Source organism: Hesperophylax consimilis, chromosome 7, assembly GCF_061612785.1.
Source record: "Hesperophylax consimilis isolate HC1 chromosome 7, BYU_Hcon_1.0, whole genome shotgun sequence".
NCBI lineage: Eukaryota > Metazoa > Arthropoda > Insecta > Trichoptera > Limnephilidae > Hesperophylax > Hesperophylax consimilis.
In genome coordinates, this window is record NC_142842.1 from 36,571,504 (window position 1) to 36,594,304 (window position 22,801).

General features: G+C 33.7%; 1 protein-coding gene across 3 annotated transcripts in view; it reads right to left on the reverse strand.

The window, feature by feature from the left end:
• Positions 1-15,351, reverse strand: part of Shab (potassium voltage-gated channel shaker cognate b) — a 120,181-nt gene extending 104,830 nt beyond the window's left edge. For all 3 annotated transcript variants that reach the window (XM_089633456.1, XM_089633455.1, XM_089633454.1), the window contains exon 1: positions 15,149-15,351. The gene's annotated coding sequence lies outside the window, so the exon portion shown is untranslated. The remainder of the gene's footprint in view (positions 1-15,148) is intronic.
• Positions 15,352-22,801: the final 7,450 nt, after the last annotated feature.

Consider the following 22,801-nt stretch of genomic DNA (forward strand, 5'->3'; position numbering starts at 1 on the left):
ATTCCTAATATATCGGAAAACTTGTTCATACACCTGTACTATATACCTTGATAATATATAATGACGAAATGTGAAAATATTATGAAATTTATGAACACGTGTTCCGACATTGCGATAATACATTTCTCTTTTACTAAAAGATTAACAGAAAACCTATTAATTCATTCGTTAAGGGTATGCAATTCAGTATTTAACCGGATAACGAATAAATTAAAAAGATTAAAACAATTATTTTTATAAGCAATAATTATTAGCCTGAAACACTCATCCACATTGAAAAATCTCCTGATAAAAGATACATGACGCCAGCGGGACTTGAACCCGTGTCCTTTCGATTTCCGGTCGACAGCTCTGACCACTGAGCTATGGCGGCTTATCTCTTATCCGCGAAATAATTCAATTTATACTAGTGTTTCAATCAACAATTACTGCTTATTACATTTTTTCACCTGAAAACAACCAACTTTATTTTATATGAGAAAGGCATTGTAAGTGCTAACTCTCTCACTAGATGGTGTCGAGACAAATTGTCTACATTTTTTGGTGAGGATACTAGAACTTGTCAAATATTAATTATTATTTTTTGGTAAACTAATGTTTAAGACAAGATTTTTTATGCATAGCACAAAGGGTAACAATTATTTTTTTAAGCAATAATTATTATAATATTTTATATCTTTAAGTTTTCTCCGTGTACTACTTTGGTGACCATAACTATTCTGTTTTCCTCCAAAGCTAAGTTTTCTCCGTGTACCACTTTGGTGACCAGATCTCTTATGGTTTCCTCCCAAGCTAAGTTTTCTCCGCACACCAATTTGGTGACCAGATCTCTTCTGTTTTCCTCCCAAGCTAAGTTTTCTCCACGTACCTCTTTGGTGACCAGATCTCTCCTGTTTTCCTCCCAAGCTAAGTTTTCTCCGCGTACCACTTTGGTGACCAGATATCTTCTGTTTTCCTCATAAGCTAAGTTTTCTCCGCGTACCACTTCGGTGACCAGATATCTTCTGTTTTCCTCATAAGCTAAGTTTTCTCCGCGTACCACTTCGGTGACCAGATCTCTTCTGTTTTCCTCCCAAGCTAAGTTTTCTCCGCGTACCACTTTGGTGACCAGATATCTTCTGTTTTCCTCCCAAGCTAAGTTTTCTCCGCGTACCACTTTGGTGACCAGATCTCTTCTGTTTTCCTCGCAAGCTAAGTTTTCCCAACAAAAAATCAACATGTCAAAATCAACTCTTTCGCTTTTGTTCCATACAAATAATAAATACATTATGAATTGTAAAAATTGTTGTTGTTAAGAGAAAGTTCCTACTCCAATGTTGTCACTGCTATTCAAATTTCACACAGATTATTCTGACTGATAAAAAATAAGTATCCAATCGTAAATAAAAGCGAAATTGGCTAGAAGTTTCTTTAGAGTAATTCAGCATTTGAACGAGTCACGATTAGCTTCATAAAATATATGTGCCATCGATATCAAACGTACAAAAGGTAGGAATTAATGAATGTATAAATTTAATGTGTAATATGGAGCTTTATCAACCAGGATGAGAAGCAAAAAATTTAGATGAACCCAAAAACTAGAAAAATCTCGGACATCAAACAAAATATATCGTTACATAAATGTTGGGATCCAAAAGATCACTCAAAACGTAATAAATTATTCAGAAATACTCGTATATTTGACAGCAGACAGCAAAAGCTCCTTTAGTCATAAAATATACCATCAGTCAATAGGTTCGTAAAAAATTCGGAATTCCATTATTCAAATCCACTATAAATAGAAATCGAAAGATCGATGATATTTCACCGCGAGGATTTTAGAAAGATAAGGACTCGCTCAGTCTTATTTCAGGGTTGGTTTACAATGAACCAAAAATTTATTTTAACGTACACACTTCAAACGTGATTTGATTTATCACTGTCCACGTCAATTGTAAGTTATAGCAGCGTTGTATAAAGTTAATTCAACATATTGTCAGCATGACGTTTATTCCAAAAATACAGTGAAAATCAGATAGATAGGTAGATGCTTCAAAGTTTGATGCCAACGCAGTATGGATTACAAATTAGTTTATTTGGCAGATTAAACATTCCACGCCAGTTAGCTGTGACAGTCACATAAAGGGCCATGGAAATAAGCAAGCTGGGTGTCAAATGGATTAAATGCAAGACAATAGACATGTCGCCGAAGCTTCTGTCACGTTTATTTGGCGTATGCTGAGCATGTGGCAAGATTAATGAAGGGCAGGTGGAATTCAAACAAATCGAAAATTCATTCAATTATTACACCCATGATTATCTTGATTACAAGATAAAAAATGATGTTGGTCACAAATGAGACATACTGATGCCAAGAATAGGAAAAACTCCACAATCACTCACTAATTATTAAGATTATTTTTATTTTATTTTATATTTCCTTCTATTTATATATATTTTATTTTATTTTTTACATTTACACCATACAGGAGGCCCTGAGGAAAATAATCTCCCTCAGGGCCTATGTCATCTTTGGAGATGCTGGGATGAAGTTCTGGGAAGGACAAAGATATAAGCGGCGGGTAGGTAGGGTAGAATCTAGTAGTTAGTGTATCCAAGAGAGACGGACGTTTGAATCCATGCCTCCCGTTGAAGTGCGAGGCGATGGGTCGAGAGAGACCAGTTTAAGAAGTCAAAGGGTTTCTGGTGGTCAGGCGCATCCGCCGAAAAGCTCTGAACACACCTCACCCGATAAACCCGGGCACCCTGCTAAGTCACTAAACGTTGCGAACCACTTCTTGGGATGGCAGAGTTGTTGATTACTCTCCCAAATTATACTTTCAATAATATTATTAATCAATTTATAAAAACAGTGCATTTAACACAACACAACATTGTACACAATTAAAGTTCTGCTTCGTAATTGTTACTACGCGTGACAGCTGTTTCGCCTTCTGAAGGCGTTATCCAACATTTTGATAATGCCTTCAGAAGGCATATACACGGTGTCCGGAAACTCGTAGTACAAGCGGGAAACTGGAGAATCTACACCACATGGGGAACTCAAAAAAACATAAAGTTTTTTGATTTGAGCATTTTCAAAAAAAAAAAAAAAAAACCAAAAAAAAATATTTTTTGGCTATTTTAGGGTTAAAGTTTTTTCTGGTGTTTAGGGTTGAATAACAGATGTTTTAACCCTGCAGAGCAGAAATATTTTATGATTACACCGGGTTAAATGAAGGGTGATTACAAAATAATGCTTCAGATCCGAGTTTCTTCATTTGTTTTACTTTCAAATAGTTTTAATTAGTTGGGTACTTTGATCTTAAGTAATAATTTATAAGAATTTGATTAAAAAAATAAAAAAAATAAATCAACTTCAAACTCGATTTACTCGATAACGAAAGCTCAAATAAAAAAAAAATATACTACAAAATCGACTCCAAATGTGATGTAGATTCACCAGTTTCCCGCTTGTACTACGAGTTTCCGGACACCCTGTATAAAAGAAAATAAATAAAAGTTCTAGAAATTAAATTTGATAACAATTAAAAAATCGAGAATATTTTTTGGGTTTTTATGCCGTCCTTTCTTTAGCCAACCTTTCGGGCAGGCAGCATTACAGTAAGCAGATGTGTAGATTGTGGAGAAGTGCATGATTATGTATGTAGAAATGATACCGTTTTGCAAAGTTTAACCTCCTAATGTGGTTTTCTGCGTTTAGTTTTGGTTCAGCCGTTCAATAACAAATATCTAGAACTACTAAGCTTAGTCCCACAATATTCTACATAAATATTAGGTGATAATAAATATATTATAAAATAATTAGCAAATTTACTGCCTCAACACCGGCTAGCCTAGAGGGGCGAGTTATAAGAAACTATGTATTACTTACTGTTATACATTATTTTTTGCTGTTCATTTTTTATGTACCTATTTAAACCATTGTACACTAAACTTAACGTGTATTTTTAGTTACATTTATCACACAAATATATTTTTTATTATTATTAGATATACATAAACACACACTTCACAACAATTTACACATCTGCCCTGGTGATAGACAATTTATCATTGTCCTAAACGTTGGCTAAAAAAGGAAGAAGCGCAACATGGACTAATAACCTAAAAAATAATAAGGGTATATTTTTATTTCTGTAAAAATCATGTTCTGTTTTTATCATGGAATATCAAAATGTATGCCGAGTAGTATAGCTACCGTCGTCCATGGAAACATAGCTCAAATAATAGCATATTGCTGGCGGATCTTGTTTACCCCGTTGTAACATAGTTTTGGCAAAAAGATAACAGAATGAATAGTTACGTACTAAAAGTTGGGGAAAATAGGGGAGTGAAGGGATTAGATCAATAGCTAGGAGATTAAATGAAGGAAAATTGTATTATTTTATGGACGGAATAGAAACAGAGATGATATTGTTTGCTTTTTTTTTATTTGACGCAGTCCACAAAGTGTTATTGGCAGAGTAAGATTTCCACATTTAGAAGACATTATTGTCGTCTCGTTTTTATGCTCGAATAGAATAAAGAAAAAAACACGGAAAACTATTATACATAATATCCCGTTTCTCTGATGTACGATTTTTTTTATTATTTATTTAATTCTAGTCCAGACTGTCTGGAGCCAGGAGTGGGGCTATTTCCGAGATTGTGACGTGTTGGAATAAAGAGGAAAGGATAAAGAACAGTTAGATAAATCACACCTAAAGCCATTTCAAAACTGAAATGTGATCTTCCACAATGAAATGAAAAAAAACTAACTACTGAGATTTATAATCATTTTTCCTTGAGGATGGTATTAACTATTCCGCAGCCAAGTGGGGGAGTAGGTAGTACCCACAAATACTATCTTCCTTATATTAGCTTAAATACTTGATATATCATTTTAGTGTTTTACCATTAATAATTGACTGAATAATTGGGATTTCTATAGTTTGAAAGCTCATAAGACAGAAAAATGCATGGGGTCGTCGGAAGACCCACTTGGTTACAGACGTTTTGTTTGGCATCTTGGCCTGTCGAGAGTTAAAGATAATAGTGTATAAACATTTCTTCTAGGGGCAGACAGATGATATAAAAGCGTTACTTTATTCACATTCATACATCATATCTTTATTTATTTATTAGATACAATTATAGAATAATGAAGCTTTAACTGTCCAACTGGGAAGGTTTCCCGTTTCAGGACATTCAAATTGATAGGTGTAGTTCATATGAAGTAGGTAATGTGACACAAATACATATCATTAAATTCATAACATTGCAGAAATTACTTTTTACTTAATATTAAATTCATAACATTGGAGAAATTACTTTTTACATAACATTTTGGAAATTACTTTCATGTTTACAATATAAGAGATAAATAAGGTTAGCATCTTCATTTTTTTCACTGTTTCTGTGATAATATGTAGTATTTACATAACATTGGAGAAATTGCTTTTTACATAACATTAAATTGATAAAATTGGAGAAATTGTTTTTTACGTAACATTAAGTTAATAACCTTGTGGAAATTACTTTCATGTTTACAATATAAGAGATTAGTTAGGTAAGCATCTTGGTTATCGTGTTCCGACATCGGCATAACTTATTCATGTTTTACTGATAGTTTATTAGAAAATGTCTTTAAATACTTGAATTCGTATTCCTGTTTAAAACTCCCTTTTAATAAATAAGCAATATTTTGTATCAATAAGCAAATTATATTCAATACTAAAGTTGGAATTAAAAGAGTACAAAATAAATATTTTTTAACAGTTGGGACTGTGCGGCACTCACGTAAAGTAAGCGTCGGTCAGACCATGAGTCAGTGAGACCATGGCATCCCCAATTGGGGCATGTTATGAGGCTGAAGATAGTCGGGAAGGGAAAGGATATGAAGAAAAGGAACATGGGAAGTACCTGGTTCTGAAGATCTCGTCACCAAATACCGCTAGAGCCATTTCAAGTTATGATTTTGAGTAGTGGTGTTTTTTCTTACAATATATATAAAAAAAATAAAAAAACACAATTTAATCAAATGAAATTTCATTGCGCACGCCGGGATATGAAACCGCGGCCTCCGAATTCGTAAACTTACCTTTAAGCTGTCATACCCATATATTGTGTCCAATTATATCCAATTTTACAATATGTCCTAAATCCTGTATCTAAATTTCGCTAATAAACAATTGGTTAATGTTAATTTAGTGTTAATCTTAAGTGACCTATAAGGTAAGTATGGTACTGTATATTATCTCCATATATAGTTAGTAATAACATAGATCATTGTAGAAATATGGCTGCGCCCTTGAGGTGATATTGCACAAAAACGGCGCTATACAAGTCATCCAAATATTATTCTTATTATGTATCGTAACCACTCAACCACGGAGGCTGTCAGACTTCCTTAAATCTCACAGCAAACTCAGGGTGGTTGGGACTCTTTTACTGTAATAGGAAATAAAAGTAAAAAAAGATTAAATAAATTAAGATAGAACTGCTTGGCCGTCTAACCACTTTGCCTAACACCCTAGCGGTAACATTGACAGTGGCGAACTGAACATCACATATCATTTTACGTGATGTTTAGTTCGCTGGTTCATGTTATCAATTAATTAAATTATACTGCATAAGTTCTAATGGACCAGAATAATTATACAAAAAAATGTTTCATGTAATTAATCATAATTAAGCGGTTAATTAAAGAATTATGTTTTTGAATTCTATTATAGTGTGGTTATATTTGTGACTGAGCTTAGCGAAGTCCTCTTTTCACTTGTTTGGCATTTCATATTTATCTTGTTTTTGTTTATATATTTCTCCATAAAACTCATGCCTATTTTTCCTCCTTCGTATAATCCGGACCTCTTTAAGACCCACGTCAGTAAATCTCTTCCTATATTCCCTATCTTAACCCGCCTCACAACGTGACATAACTCCCATGCCTTTACACTATACATACGGGCGCTCTTGTGAGGCGTCAAATTAAAATTAAAAAAAAACTGCTATGCACCAACATATTATATATACGGAAAATATTACAAATTTTGGATAGGTTATTTGAAAAACTACTTCATTAATTGTATCATTCAAGCAAGCCTTATTTTAAAAAGATGGCTAACTAGATGGATAACTTTGACTGAATTTTAAGAAAGAATTGATATCCATTGATATATTAACGTTTTTTGGACAGATTGTATAATTCCTTTTGTTAAGTTATGTCAAATATCATGATTTAAGGTAAATTAGGCAGGTATTAAAGTAACTATTTATAGATTGATTATAAAGTATTAAATAAGAACAAAAAAACTGTAAAAAACAAAGATTTTTACCATACCTAAATGACTTACAAAACATCAAAAAAACTTTTATTTTATTTTGGATGGAACCTCCTTCCCTGGATCCTGAGTCAACCGTGCTACCAACCTTGCCAGATGCCAAGTGGGTAAAACCGATATTTATTTCGTATATGCTGTAATATCGACCGATTTCAGAAAAATACGTATATGTCCGCTTGCGTACGTGATTGACACCAAAATCATCGATTGATTAATATAATGCACTGTCATCGATAACGAGTCTATATGTCGAGTTTCAATTCGATCGGATGTCGAGAAGTGGTTAATTTTCATTTCCAAGATTTGCATTCATTCAACCGTAAACAATAGTGAAATTCAAATAGACGTACGTATTTCAAAATCCCAGAATTACTAATTTAAAATTACAGAGTTAAATATACTATTCTAGTTTAGAATAAATTTATTTTGCAATTTCCTTCACAGAAATAAATTTCGCACCACAACGGTATAACGGTATAAAGGTTTTAATGGCGCTATTTGGTGATATTTTACCCCAAGTGCGCTTTACTCTATATAGCACCTATAAATACTATAAATTTACTTAGATAAAATCGATCCACCATTGCTATTCTTGAATATAATGCCTCCCACACAAGTGTTTACGTAATATAAGCGTATTTCGATGTTATTAAAGCTAATATGAATGAAACTATGCAACACGATTTAGTTAAATTATGTAGATATTGTAAACACTATAAAATAAATTAAACGTAAGAACACGGAACGGAATATTTATATTCAAGGCTTTACTATTTTTAACTGAGAGGAAAATTCTTCAAAAATTCGGATATTTATTTATTAACACTATGAGCACCTACCGAAAAAACATAAAACTTGAAAAGTTGTCAAGGGTTTCTTAAAAGTGAAAATTGTGAAAATACTGGGTTAAATCAATTGAAAATTCTCGTATTTATTTAAAACACTTTAATATATCATTTTTGTATGGTAGATTTGCCAACATTACAACGTTTGCAAATATACCGGGTCTCACTCCTTTTGTTGTGCAGATTCGACAAGGTTTTTTTTTTCATTTTCAAGATTCTTATATTACATGAAATGGTGAATCATTTAAATTTACTACATTTTAAGGTAAAGTTATTTGTATAAATAGAACGGCGTAATTGCGTCTCACAATTTTTACCTCATATGGGTGTTTAAAATGTTACCTGGCTATTATAGACTTGGAGGCCTTGTGTTTTTCTCGGTAGGGTATTTTTTTTAACCTAAAAACCCAACTAAAAATTCATATTTTGGAGCCTCATATTCTTCAACTTCAGCATCACCAGCAGCCGATAGCGGCTATATAATACATACATGTCTGTTTGTGTTATGTTGGGATCGGGGGGGAAATTCAGCTGCGCCTTGTTCGACAAGGTATCGCACATCAGATGACAGCTTTGAAATGGTTCAAGTAGTTGGTATTCATAAAAATACGAAAAGTTATAATAGAAGTCACTTGATGCCATTAAATTGCACATTTTTAGACGGCTAGTCAATCAGTCTCGTCCAAGGTACACACTTACATGAGCCAAAAGTCAAAAGTCATTCCACTCGAACTACGAGTGGGTCGAACCACTTCGAGTGGAATGACTTCGTGGAGAATCGAGGCCCTAGACTACTCGGTGGCTAGTTGATGCCTCCTCAGCGAATAATTACTCTTTCAGGGAATAAATAGATGGAAATTATAGGTGGAAAATGGCTCCACATTGCTAGAAAAATGCATTGCGGTTGTAGCCAATCGGATTTTGCAGTTATTTAGCCAAAAAACTCCAGATCACATGGCAATATTTGTGTTACATAGAGTCATTAACAACTTAATTGATAGTCCTGCCATCGTTGCCACTGTTAAATTCCATTTGCTGACTAGGAATACAAGATAAAATATAACATTTTTCTGCAATACATACACGACCAACTATCAGACACACTCACTAACCAATAGGATGCATAATCTGGGCAACAAGTATGGGGATGCTATTGATTAATTTATGGACTCCATTTATAGAACTAAGCATAATCTATACCAACACTTTGTAGAATCCTACAAATTAGAGTAGCGTTGGTAAATTAGTTTTAATATTATGTCTTATATGTAGTTTGTTGTAATTCCTTTTTTTATTATATGTTACTCTTACATTTTACTAATATTGCTTCATATTAAGTTTTTTTTTTATTATTTCTTAATATTTTCTCATTACACTTGTAATCACAATTTTACAATTGTGTATTTTGTACCTTATTTATTGTCAGTATCTCCTGTAGGTATAATACAGATATTCTCCTATGTACACTGCATCATGTATCACTTCTTTGTAAAAACCTTTTTAGGCTTATATATATCAATAAATAATATGATCGGAACCAAAAACATTCTAAGACACCCGTTACTATAATTCTTGATAGAAATATATCGCAAAAACGAAATTTCTTCTTCGTGGTTTCATTTTAAAATGATTTAGTTTTTCATTTAGAAAACTCATTTGGATTTCGAATAAATGTTTTCCATTTTGTCAGTTAACACGAAATGTCTGTGACTAAAGCACGCCATTACTTACATTTGTTACAGATGGCGCAAGAGGCGATTAGCTAAACAAGCGCTACAATCGCCATTATAATATTATAAATCCAACGCAAATATTAAACCTGAAGATAAGGAAATATCAATATTGAACGTACTTTCACAAACAAGCTCGTTTTCACTGAACCAACAATACCAATACCGTCAAACACCAAAGAATCAACATTACAATAATTAATAATTTTTTTCATAAAAATCAAACAGCAGGTATATTGATGATGGTTTTGAAATCAAATTTTCACGGGCATAGTGATTATTTTATAGGTTATCATGCCGTGTTGGGCTTTCTCTATTTTCAGTCAAAGTTTGTCACATCTGCCTGATGATGGCCCCTTTAACGATGTGCTGTCGAAGCAACACGGCATAATTACCCAACAATTAATTACGATTCTATGATAGTAATAATGGACAGTAAATGCAGCATCTAATTCGCCAATTACCCGTGTTCTTCATATATATTCAATCATATTTGTCTAAACTATAATGGTACGTATACATTTGCGAACCGAAACGCGAACCGAGCCACAAATAACGGGAAAGGAACAAAGCAACTGCAAGCGGCGTTTCGCGCGATTTGCAGTTGCTTCGTTCCTTTCTCATAAGTTGAGTTTAAGTTCGGCAGTTCGGCTCGCGTATTAATTCAATGGCAGGTCGTGAGTTTTGGGTGTACTAGAGTGCTAATATTACAAAAAATGACATTATTTATGTTGTTGTAGATGAAAACGATTTTTTATTTCTTGTTTTCAAAAAAAAAAATTCTAAATTTTTGCTAAACTGAAATTTCCTGAATTTTTTTTCATACAAAAAATCAATTTTTAGAAAAAAAATCGTTTTAGCTACAACAACATCAGAAATGCCATTTTAAATAATATTAGCACTCTAGTACACACAAAAGTCACGAGCCGCCACTGGTATTAATACGTAGCATAAGTTTTTTTTTTCGGATAAACTGCTCAAATTTCAAAGGAGCGTCATGTCAGTGATATAAAATTCAATGCGCATACACATGCACACACACCTATTATATATAGTATATACGTCACCCGGTAATTACTGAATATACATACCACATATAAGACATTAGAAGGATACATACCATACCTTCAAATATTGAATATCTGTAAATTGTTTCACCACTGTAACCAATGTATTGTTTGTTTCTATAATATAAAATAAAATAAATAAATGCATAGTGGCAGATACTCTCGTTGGAAAACCATAATTCAGAATTGGTTGGTTTTTATGGTTTTAGCCGTGTTAAGTATTGACCAGAATTGAATAGCCGGATACTTCCCAATCTCCCCCCCACCGCCACCTCATTCCCCTTACTATTCACATCAACCTCACAGTATACCCTGATTGGGGGTGCCATACTCCCACCGGCAAACATGCGACTTACTGATATAAAATATTGCTAATTTATTAAAAATCTATTCAAATATTTCGTATTCCTGTTAAAAACGGGACTGCATGCCTGTTTGTTTGTTTGTTTTTGAATCTTTATTTAGATGTACGCAAATTTTTTCATACATCTAGTAGGAAAATATAAAAAATAAAAATTACATTTTAAGAGAAAAAGATAAAAAACACAAAATTATATTATATAAGATATCTAGGTGACTAAAATAATATTGGTGAGTATGTTCAACAATCAAAAATTATTTTTTACATATAAAGCACATGTCCTACGAAAAGTGCTAAGGCTTGTGGCTTCCTTTATGACATTTGGTAGGTTATTATAAAGTTTTTGCCCTTTATAAAACGCGCTGTTTTGTGTGCATGAAAGTTTAGTTTTGGGAAGCCTAAAATCTCTGCGTCTTATCGTAGGATAATTGTGAACATTTTCATGGTACATAACATTTCTTTGCAGATAATTTGGGAGCATATTATTTTGAAGCTTATACATCATTATTAACGTATTATATATTATATGTTGTTTGGTTGTCATCATATTTAAATTTTGTAACATAATTTTAACTCTAGTAAAAATGTCGCATTTTAAAATCATCCTCATTCCCCTATTTTGTATAACCTGGAGTTTATTATTTTGGGCTTCGTTACATAAGAATAAAACACTAGAACAATAATTTAAATGCGGAGTAACAATAGAATTGTAAACAAGGCGCGTTGTCTAAAGAATAATTTGACAGATTTCCTAATAAACTACCAGTAAATCATGAAAGTGTTATGGCAATGTCACGTGTTCATAAAAATTTTGTAATTGTGTACTATCAGGACAAACGCAGGTGAATGAAAATACGTTCCGATATATTAAGAATGTGCTTAAAGTTTATTAGGAAATGGTAAGCTATCCCGTTTTTAACAAGATTTTAATAAATCAGTAATACTCGTTTTTCTTCCTGTGTATCCATAATATTTATTACCATAAAGTAAACCCTAATTTATTTAGTTATGTATAATAATTTTTAATTTTCACACAGCTAACATAACTTTCCATATCTTTCGTACGGTCCAACTTTATTTATTTATCGTACAGTGGTAAAGTTAATGACTCTGGGTTCAGAGGTCACTGGTTACTAACCCCACGTATACTGGTTTATTCACATTCAGCATTAACACAAAGCTGAATATAAACAAAGACATGATGTACCTAAACCATTGTTATACAATTACGAAAATTTATTACCGTTCGTTTTGTATTGTGCCTTAAAATTGTGAGCCAGCACATATCTCAATCTGAACATAAAAAAAGAGTGGAAAATGCTCAATTTGGAATTTAAAAGGCGGGTATGGGTACCGCCGCCCGGGTAACCATCAATTGGACAACCAACTCCTCTGCCGTAGGTCACCACAAGTGCTTAGCAGGGGTAACCCGGGTTCATGGGGTGAGGATTATCTAGGTCTTAGTGGCGGATACGGCTGCCCAACTACGGTGTGACGGGTCGAATTTGGAGATAATCGTTGAGTGATATCTTTTTACTTTTTCAGCAGGACTTTTTCGACCCATCAGGGATGAATTCAACTGAACCCCAGATTCCTACCCACCCCTTAAACCCTTTTCCTTCCAAGCTTATAATCGTCCATTTAGATCCGAAAGGTAGTTTGAAATGCTTTTAGTCATGTTTATAGACTAGTTCTGATTTATCCAGTTCTTCCTGTCATGACTCCCTCCATCTCCAGCGCTTTGGAACTTATAAGTCATCACTTCCACTTAGTAAGGGTTATTTCGCAGAATTTAAAAAATTGATCAAATTCATAAGTCATAAGTTCTGTGAAAGTTTTATTCTAGTTATGTTATTATTTCATCTTGCGCCGGTTTCTTCACAGTACTTAGATAATAACAGAACTTGAATTTTAACTTTAAAATTTTATGAATTGTTCAAATTTAGTGAAACAATCCATTAGTTTTGTTTTCTACCTTCATATTTTGACTTTCATCCAAAAATTCTAAATATTTATCTTATAGTTTGGTTATTTTTTACACTACACGTGTTTTACACTACTAATCGCTGAAGATCTATTGAGTTTTCCTTGGTAAAACGCCAAAGTGAAACCTGTAAAAGATTTATCTAGTAACAACTGCTCATCATTCGAAGAAATCAATAAACAAAGTTTTTATTTTCAATTTTAATGATTTCTGAAATGTGTGGTACCATCCACTTTTAATATTATTTAATAACTGCTTTCGTTTGTGTCAGGCTTTCTAAATGTACTAAAAACAGATCGTTGTATTTTTTCAGTCATAAAACTGTAAAATCAAATCTGTATGCCAGTTGAAATAAAACAAATATGTTTTATTTGCAATGTGACAGGCACCGAGAAAACTTATCGATATAAAATATTTCTAATTTATTAAAAACCTTACTTTGAAACATCTCTACCGGTTTCAAAAGATCATTGCCTTCATCGGGAGGGTGATGTTAACCCTTAATTATATATACCCCTTAATTACAACCTCCCCTTTGTTAAAGGAAGGGCACTTCTGAAGCCAGATGTGTTAAAAAATGTGTTTATACTGTTATTATGGCAAGCCACAAAGTAATTGCTTTTACGAAAACAAATATTAATAATTCCAGAAGGAAGATATCCAGTTGGTCGCCCTATATAAAAAAACTGGAGAAAACAAATATCATGTACTAATTAATGATGATAGCTATGCAAGATGTTAATTGACAAATATCCCTGATGAAGCAATTATGGTCGTCTAACTGACTAGAAATGAGGGATGAAAATTTTGATAGTAATTAAAGCATGAAACATATCGGGTAATTTTTCACGAGCGTGAATAAACATCGTAAAGTCGAATGTTTGCATTTTCCAAACATTAGTTTTACAGCTTACAAATATTATTATATTAACTCACTTAGAGATTATTTACTCGAGTGTAAACGCATTTATTAAGACGAGCAATGTATTTTCACGAACACAGACATGCTTGTATTCATTTTCTTTGTCCGTCACCGAACAAGTAAACATTCCCGACAAAGACCCGCACGATTAAAATGCTCATCTAAAAATATTATTTTGGCACAACAAATTCGTTGACACAGACCTAAAGAATGTCATGTTTTGTGAAAACAGAGCATAGATTGTTTATATATTTCTGTTACAATTACAACAAGAATGCTGGAATGTATACTAATAACCAAATGGCAAAACTGTGTAAGTCAGTATAATATGTATAAGAAAAACATGTTTATGTCGCAGCTGAAAGAAAATGCACGACTCAAGAGTCCTTCATAAAGGGCACGAAAACTGTTTATATCGTGTTCAATAAGCACTACTATTTATTTTGAAGTACACTATAAGTTTTTTATTACTTTGACCCAAGTGGTAAATGATTGATTGTTTTCGATTCGAAGAATGACGCTTGTATTGATGATGACAGCTCCTCGACTCGGACAAGTGCAAGCGTAAGTGGCAATATACCGAACGCACAGAAATGTACCCTGAAAGTTATCAATGAAAGCTTCCACTAATAAGTTTCTTGTAACAAAGAGCGCCATCGATTTTCCTCCCCGCACCTTTAGTCACTCCGCCCGCTCAGCGGAGGTGGCAGAGTCTTTCGCCCCTCACGCCTCCTCGAAGGGCGACTTTTACGAGTGGGGCGTAGCGAAACTAACTAAACATCACTAAAACTACATTTCTAAATGTCAATCTTGAAGTGAATCTTGTACATTCCCAGGGTGAGCTGTCAGTGAGGAATTTGGAACAAAGTCAAACGTAACGGAAAATCCTTTTGACAAACCAAGAAAAACATGCCTACCTCAATAGAAAGTATCTCACAGCGATGAGAATTTTTGTCTGCGGCAGCTTTGAACCGCCTCCGGGATGGCTGGCCGAGTCAAATGAGCACAACCATTACACGGTAATTTCACACGAATTGGCGGTTGACATTTGCGGATTGTTGTAAAGTGGTACAGGGTATTAATAGAGTTAGCGGGAAGTGGCCACGGCCCGGCTCGAACGCGGACACTCGGCACGGAACTGACAGAACGGAGAACGGACTCGCAGACTGTCTGCTGTCGGTCCGCGGGGAGTGGTGCGGTGGTGCGGTGGTGCGGCGGTGTACTACTGGTGCCGCGCGCGTCGGCCCTACCCCGCCACGCGCGTGCGTCAATTTTCCACGGCGGGACTTTTGCACATTGTTTCAGAAGGAAAATGACTGTCGCAATCCCGAAAGCTCTGTTGTAACCCATCTGGTACATGTTAAATGAATCGTTAAATGATAAATTCAAAGATTTTACAACGGAGCTATCAGCTGCGAAACTATTTAAGTCATTTAAAAAGCGCAATAAAACAAGCACCTTTAAACACCTCTAATAAACTTTTGAAGAATTCAGTGAACTTTTATTGTGTTTATGAAAAGATCTAAGGAGAAAATTTGTTTGTCGGCTCTCTGAAGAAACAAAACTGAATAAGGTGATATATCAATCAATTGTTGTGATAGTGTGTTCAATATTTTTAAAATTTTAAAAAATATATTTAAAAACAAGGCTTGAAACCCGGGCGAAGCCTGATAGTAAAACTACTAGGTCTTAGCTTTTATATGTGAATAGCGCACAATAGTCCCAACTGCTCTCAACCGTCTGGAGCTAGTGAGCCTGTGGCATCCCAAATTGAAGTATATATTGAGGTTGAAGTTAGTGGGGAGGAGTAGTATATGGAGAAGAAAAAGGTGGAGGGGGGGATTCCTGGATATTCAGATAAAGTCACCAAACATGACTAAAGCCATTTCCAGCAACGTTTCAATTCTGAATGGTGCACGAAGAAAAACGAGTTTTGCTAATTTATTGAGAATCTCTAATCTGGTAATTCGACTAAAAACGGGATTGCAGACCGTTTCCCTACAAACTTTTAGTTAATTCATAATATATCGGAACACGTGTTCATGCACCTGTCTTGGGATTATTTGGATTTTTTGAACATGTCGCTTGTCCATAATTTTATGAGATTCTTAATAAATTAGCAATATTCATTTTCCTCCGTGCAAAAGTAAACGAACTTCGGAAAAATCCGTTAGTTCTGTCCGCCATTTTGAAAATGAAACCGTGTCTATTAACAAGACATTTCCCGCCCCCGTAGATACGAAGGAATATCGGGTCAAGTCATAACAGTCATAACGCTCTGCCTCACTACTCACAGGCAGCGCAATACAAATTGTAGATAGATAATAGTAGGGTAGTTATAAATGTATGTCTATGTAGTTTGTTTGTACATTGGGAGGCCGCCCAAATGTCATCCGGGCGATGGGGCCTGGCTTGACTAGTTTCAACTGCCTCTGCCCTCTGCCTGGTGAACTTTACTACAGAAGGTACATTACTTATGTATCCCTGGTAGGTTAACATAGGACAAAGGCCGAAAGCTGAACTGAGCAGCCCGATAAAGCATCAAAGAGCAACAAGAATTTTGTACAGAAAGCACGTTAAAAGTAACCCGCGAGGGAAATGCTTCGTGATTAAAGTGATTGATGAATTGAAACTAGATCAAACTCCCGCTTTCACCAATCAAAACTGAACGAATTTAGAAATCTAATTAACAAGCATTGGATTGTGTTATGCAATTGTATAATGCATATATTAAAACCCTTAAACTCATCTAATGATAGAACTATTACATTTGTGCGCAGTTGGCATTTGTCACATGAGAACTGGTCGTTTTAACGCTTCAACATCTTGGCTGTGGAACGATTTGACGGCCTCTGTCTTTCCTCCCACCTACAACATGTTCACTGTTTCCTCTCCTCCAAAATAGCTTCTACGAAATATCCCCAAAGATGACATAGGCCATAATATAAAAAAAATGTTTGTTATCATATGTTTTTTCGAAAATCATTATTTATGTCCCGTAAGACCAGAAAATCAAATTTAAGTATGAATGTCACCATCCCAGAACTTCCTCTCTCCTTTCCTTAAAAAATACCATCCGCACAGCATCCACGAATATGATATAGACCCTGAGATAATTATATTTTATTATTTTTTGTATTATTTATTAAAGAAATTAGGTAAGTAAATATAAGATGGTAATTCCATTAGGTTTCTACATATTATGGGGTAATACCTAATATCGTTTGAGAATTTGCTTGGATGGAATTTGTTTATAATAATATGTATAATACTCGTATATTAAATAATTTTAAAACTTTTTTCTGCAATTACACATATTTGTTTTGTTGTTTTTTTGTGTGCGAGTGAGTAATCTTTCAATTTTTAAAACAAAAAGTATGAATGAAGCACGCCTTTAGCTCTTAAAAACACGTTTGTTTACTATTGTTTATTATTAATTCAAGATTATATTTTCCTGAAAACATAATTTTTATGAAAAAGAAAAATTAAAGTTAATTGATTTTTTTAAATAATTTTTCTTATCATCTAAGCACAATCATAAATAATAATTATTTAAAAAAAAACATTTTTCCAATCTAAAAAGTCGTGCATTTGAAGATTCAAAGGTGAAATGTTCAATTGACCAATTAAAAAGTGAAATGGCATATCCATATTTGGTGACACCAGGTTTGAATAACCAGGTACTCCCAACCTTCGCCTTCCTTATCTCTTTCCCCTCCCCACCCCCTTCAGCACACAAAACATACCCCATTTTAGACATGCTATAGTCCTACTGGCTTCAGGCAGGTTAAAAACTGAAAAATATCTGTCCAGAGTAATGAATTAGTAACTGTTTGAAAAATATTATCAAATTAATATACTAAAAAACTGTAATATACTGTGTATCTAATAAATTAATGAAATTATTGGTAGCCGGCCATTACAAACATCAACCAATTAACACGCGTCGAGCCGAACAGAAAAATAACTTAGCTACGAGTCTCGTAAATAAAAATTTTATATTCAAAACAAAATTTAATGGTTTATCGAAAGAATATCTTTTTGGCAAAAGGGATGTTTAAAATCTCTATCGCCCGATAAATTATTTAAGTATTCATTTAGGTGCAAAGATATATCATAAAATAGCTTTATATTAATATTTTAATGGGTTGTTTCAGAGAATTTTAACCATTCTTCAATTTTCAAAGTTATTTTTCATGTTCACATTTTATTTTCATGTATGAAACGATGTCAAGAGTCGGAGTAACAGAAGAGTATGAATGAGACGATGTTAAGAGTCGGAGTAACAGAAGAGTATGAATAAGACGATATTAAGAGTCGGAGTAACAGAAGAGTATGAATGAGACGATGTTAAGAGTCGGAGAAACAGAAGAGTATGAATAAGACGATGTTAAGAGTCGGATTAACAGAAGAGTATGAATGAGACGATGTTAAGAGTCGGAGTAACAGAAGAGTATGAATAAGACGATGTTAAGAGTCGGAGTAAGAGAAGAGTATGAATGAGACGATGTCAAGAGTCGGAGTAACAGAAGAGCATGAATGAGACGATGTCAAGAGTCGGAGTAACAGAATAGTATGTATGAGACGATGTACAAATGTGAATGAGGCAAAGAGTTACTGCCGAGACAGCATTGTTTGGCGATCTGTCCTCTCTGCCTACTGCGAGGAAATGGCGTGATGGTTAGTTAGTTATTTTTTACTGAATCGAAACCGGTTGGTTTATATGTTATACTCAAATAATTTGGTATTCATACAAAGTTATTTTATTCTAATTATATTTTTTGAAATTAATAATTTTCATAAAATGGAAGTATTTTTTTTTTAAGAAGGTACTTTTTTAACTGTGAATACGGTATAAGGGTTTCAACTACTCCCAGCTGCTCGGAGCCTGTGGTTCTATGGCATCCCCAATTGGGGTATGTTGAGAGTCGCAAGAGAGTGGAAACAGAAAAGAGATGGTTAAGATGAAGGTTGGGAAGTCTCTAGCTATTCAGATCTGATCACCAAACACAGCTAAAGCTATTTCAAGCAATTTTTCGATTTTGAATTACGGTATTTCACCAGGACAATACTGAGACTTCTTCTATCTTCCACTCTGGAACGTGTTTGTATATATGAAATACACATGAATAAACTCCAATCATTTTGAGAATTGGGATTTCGAGCCCGCGACTTCTGAATTCGTAGCCGAGGGTACTAACCGCTTGGCTAGGTCGTCAGGTCATCAGGACACAGATAAATTTTAGGCGACACAAGACTCTAAAGATGGAGGTTTGCTCGAGACTCACATTTTAATTAATTCCGACGAATTTATTTATTTATTTATGCATGATGCAGTGTACATAGGAGAATATATGTATTTTACAGGAGATACTGACAGTAAATTGCGTAAATAAATAAATAAATAAGTAAATAAATAAATAGATATAATCCATTGTAAAGAAGGTACAAAATACACAAACTATTATTATTTTTTGCAAACCGATATCCACGGATGTAAGTCATTTATATTTATGATTAATAAAAACAGCAAAAAGGTAAAAAAAATTATCGGTAAGCATCAGATTGTATTTAGTATTGCGTAAGGAAAATTCGACCGTAAGTCGGTCCAATACCTTGGGGCCGCGCGTCGCATATTTTTGTATACGTCTTCTTCACTTACGTCGTTAAGTTCTGACTTTATTTTAAGGTATTATATCGTCTTAACAAAAAAGTACTACCAAAAACAAATTTTACGTTAGATGTAACAACAAAAATAACTATGGAGGAATGGAGCAATGTAATAACGTAGTTCTGCAAAAGGATTATAGTCATAACTTGCTCAAATGTCTGTAATTGCGACATTTTTCACGTGGTGTTAATGATTCTCGGGATTTACCTTTAAACTTTTCCAGAGATTACTGTGATTCTACTTTATCGTATTACGACAAGTTTGTTTGATTATTTCTGCTGCTTTTGACGGCCTCCGTGGCCGAGTGTTAAGCTCTCGAATAGCAAGCCGAAGGTCGCGGCGTGCGCAAGTAAATTTTATTTTGTTAATTTTGTGTTGTTTCACAATTTATTGTTTTAAAAGTGAAAGATACTCTCAGTATCGCCCTGGTGTAAGACCACCATTCAGAATTGAAACGTTGTTTGAAATGGCTTTATAATCAGATGTGAATAGCCAGGTACTACTGAACCTTCCTCTTTCCCATCTCCTTCCCCTCCCCACAACCTTGGTTAGGTTAGGTTACCTGAAAACTGGGTGTAGCTTTAAATTAGATATAATATTATTGTTAAGATTTGAAAAAAAAATTATATAAATTTGTTTCACTTGATCATACCATGTCTTTCTCTACTTTTACCGTTCATTTTCACTTCATACTTTATCTTAACACCCTTTCTTCGTTAATTACACACGGAGAAAAATGATCCTGTTTATAAAAGTGACAGCATGTCAACTTTCTGATAAAATATTAGTCAGTCAGAATATATCGAGAACACTTTTCCTTATACATATCATTACGGAATGCGACAATATTAGTATGCCAATATCAATATCAGTATTTGTATAAACTCACTTTTGACTGATACTTTTAACAGTTAAAACGAATAATTTGACTAGAAATCGGTCGAGTAGTTATTGAGTTTACTGGGTAGACATACACACAAACATTGACTTTTATATATAGAGAGAAGATCATAGACTAAATACAACACATCAATGGAGAAGATAGATTAGAAATCTGCAATAATTTTTTGATTCTGTAGAAAAAAAAAATGTCAGTTTTCATCTTGATAAGTCAAGTTACATCGAGAGATTATTCACAATGTTCACGGTTTTGAAATAATAGTTTTCATCTTGATAAGTCAAGTTACATCGAGAGATTGTATACAATGTTCACTGTTATAAAATAAAATTAACATAATGTGAATGGAGAGTCTTTTTATGCTTTTTTTTTCAAACTTTGATTATTACAAATAAAATCTTTTTGATGCCAAGTTTTTTTCTCGCATTCACGAGTACGCCATTCTGATATACGTTTTTAAAGGAATATTTTAGATAATACATCGTAAAATATACGGGCAGCAAACTCGAATTTGATTTCTCGATTGTGTATTTTTAAATATTTCAATCAGAAAAATGATTTATAGAAAAATCGGACACGGTGCGGAGTGATTGATGTACGAGAGACGATGTAAAAAACATCATATAATTCTGAGATTTTCAAGTGCTTGTTTTTTTTAAGTGGTCACGAGTTGTATTTGGCTCCATTTTGCTGTTAATGTCATGTACAATTAGCATTATAGATTTTTTTTTAAATAATTGACCCTCACAGTGTGTAATTCATTCCATTTCACATACAGAACAGTGCACACTGAATACTTACTTAAGGCGATGCACTACGTCGTGTAATATTTTAAATTGAGACGCTATCAATAACAACCCTTACGTAGATGGCGATAAGGTTTAAAATCCCGCTTAACACCATCCGCCTGTTTTGATTTATGCAAGAAAAAACATTGTTGTTGAGATTTGTTTGGGCTTCATGAAGTCTTCAATAACAGACGCATGGTTTTTTTTTGTTTTTACTGCACAAAACTGCATTTCACTTTATTTAATGTTACAAAGAGTTAAATTATTCCCGACCCGGACAAAACACTAATGGTCTGTAGACCATAATGACTGCTTGTTACTATTTTATAGGAGAGAAGAAGTAGGAATCCAGTCGTCGAGGCTTTTTATAATCTAACCAATTAAAACACATTGACAAGCTAATTGTAAACAAACACTGTCAAAGAAAGCCAATTGATAAGGCAAAACATCTGTGCTAGGTGCTAGGCAGGAGCCTATAAAGTAACTGGTGGTGAATTTTGCTAATGGTTCGTACATTTTTAACAATGGCCAAAAAGAGCCTATTATTTTATTTTGAGAATGTTCAGGCATAAATATTTAACTTTTTTTCGATCATTTTATAAATAACTTAATTTTACACATTATACAATAAAATCATAACCGAAAATGGGTTCGTAAGTAAGAGATTTTGAACTTTAAAGCAGTTTTCATAGGCCTTTACATTATTTTTTTCTGGGCTTATAAAAAGACTTATCTAAAAAATACTCGTTTATTTCAAAGGCCAAGATGTATTCTACTCTCAGTATTTAATTAAAGCTTCTGAAACATTTCTAGGCGACCAAATTTTCAAACCAAAAACACATGATTTTGCATTTCTACGTATGGCATCGCCTTAAGGTACAATCTCATAGTACCTTAAGTACTTATTCATACTCTTATTATTATATATAACTAACTGACGTGTACTCGGCGTTGTTAGACTTTTCTCTACTTTCTATAAATATAATATCCGTGTATTATATATATAAACCTTCCGGAAGAAATTCTCTAGATCATAGTGAAAGCTCTATCAAAATCCGTTGCACAGTTTAGAAGAATTAAGCGCACAAACAAACAGACGCGGATAGCAACTTTGTATTATACTTTTTAGAGATTAGAGATACCAATGTTTTGTCACAATTACGAATTTACTAAAAGTTTATCAGGAAACGGCCTGTAATCCCGTTTTTAGTTC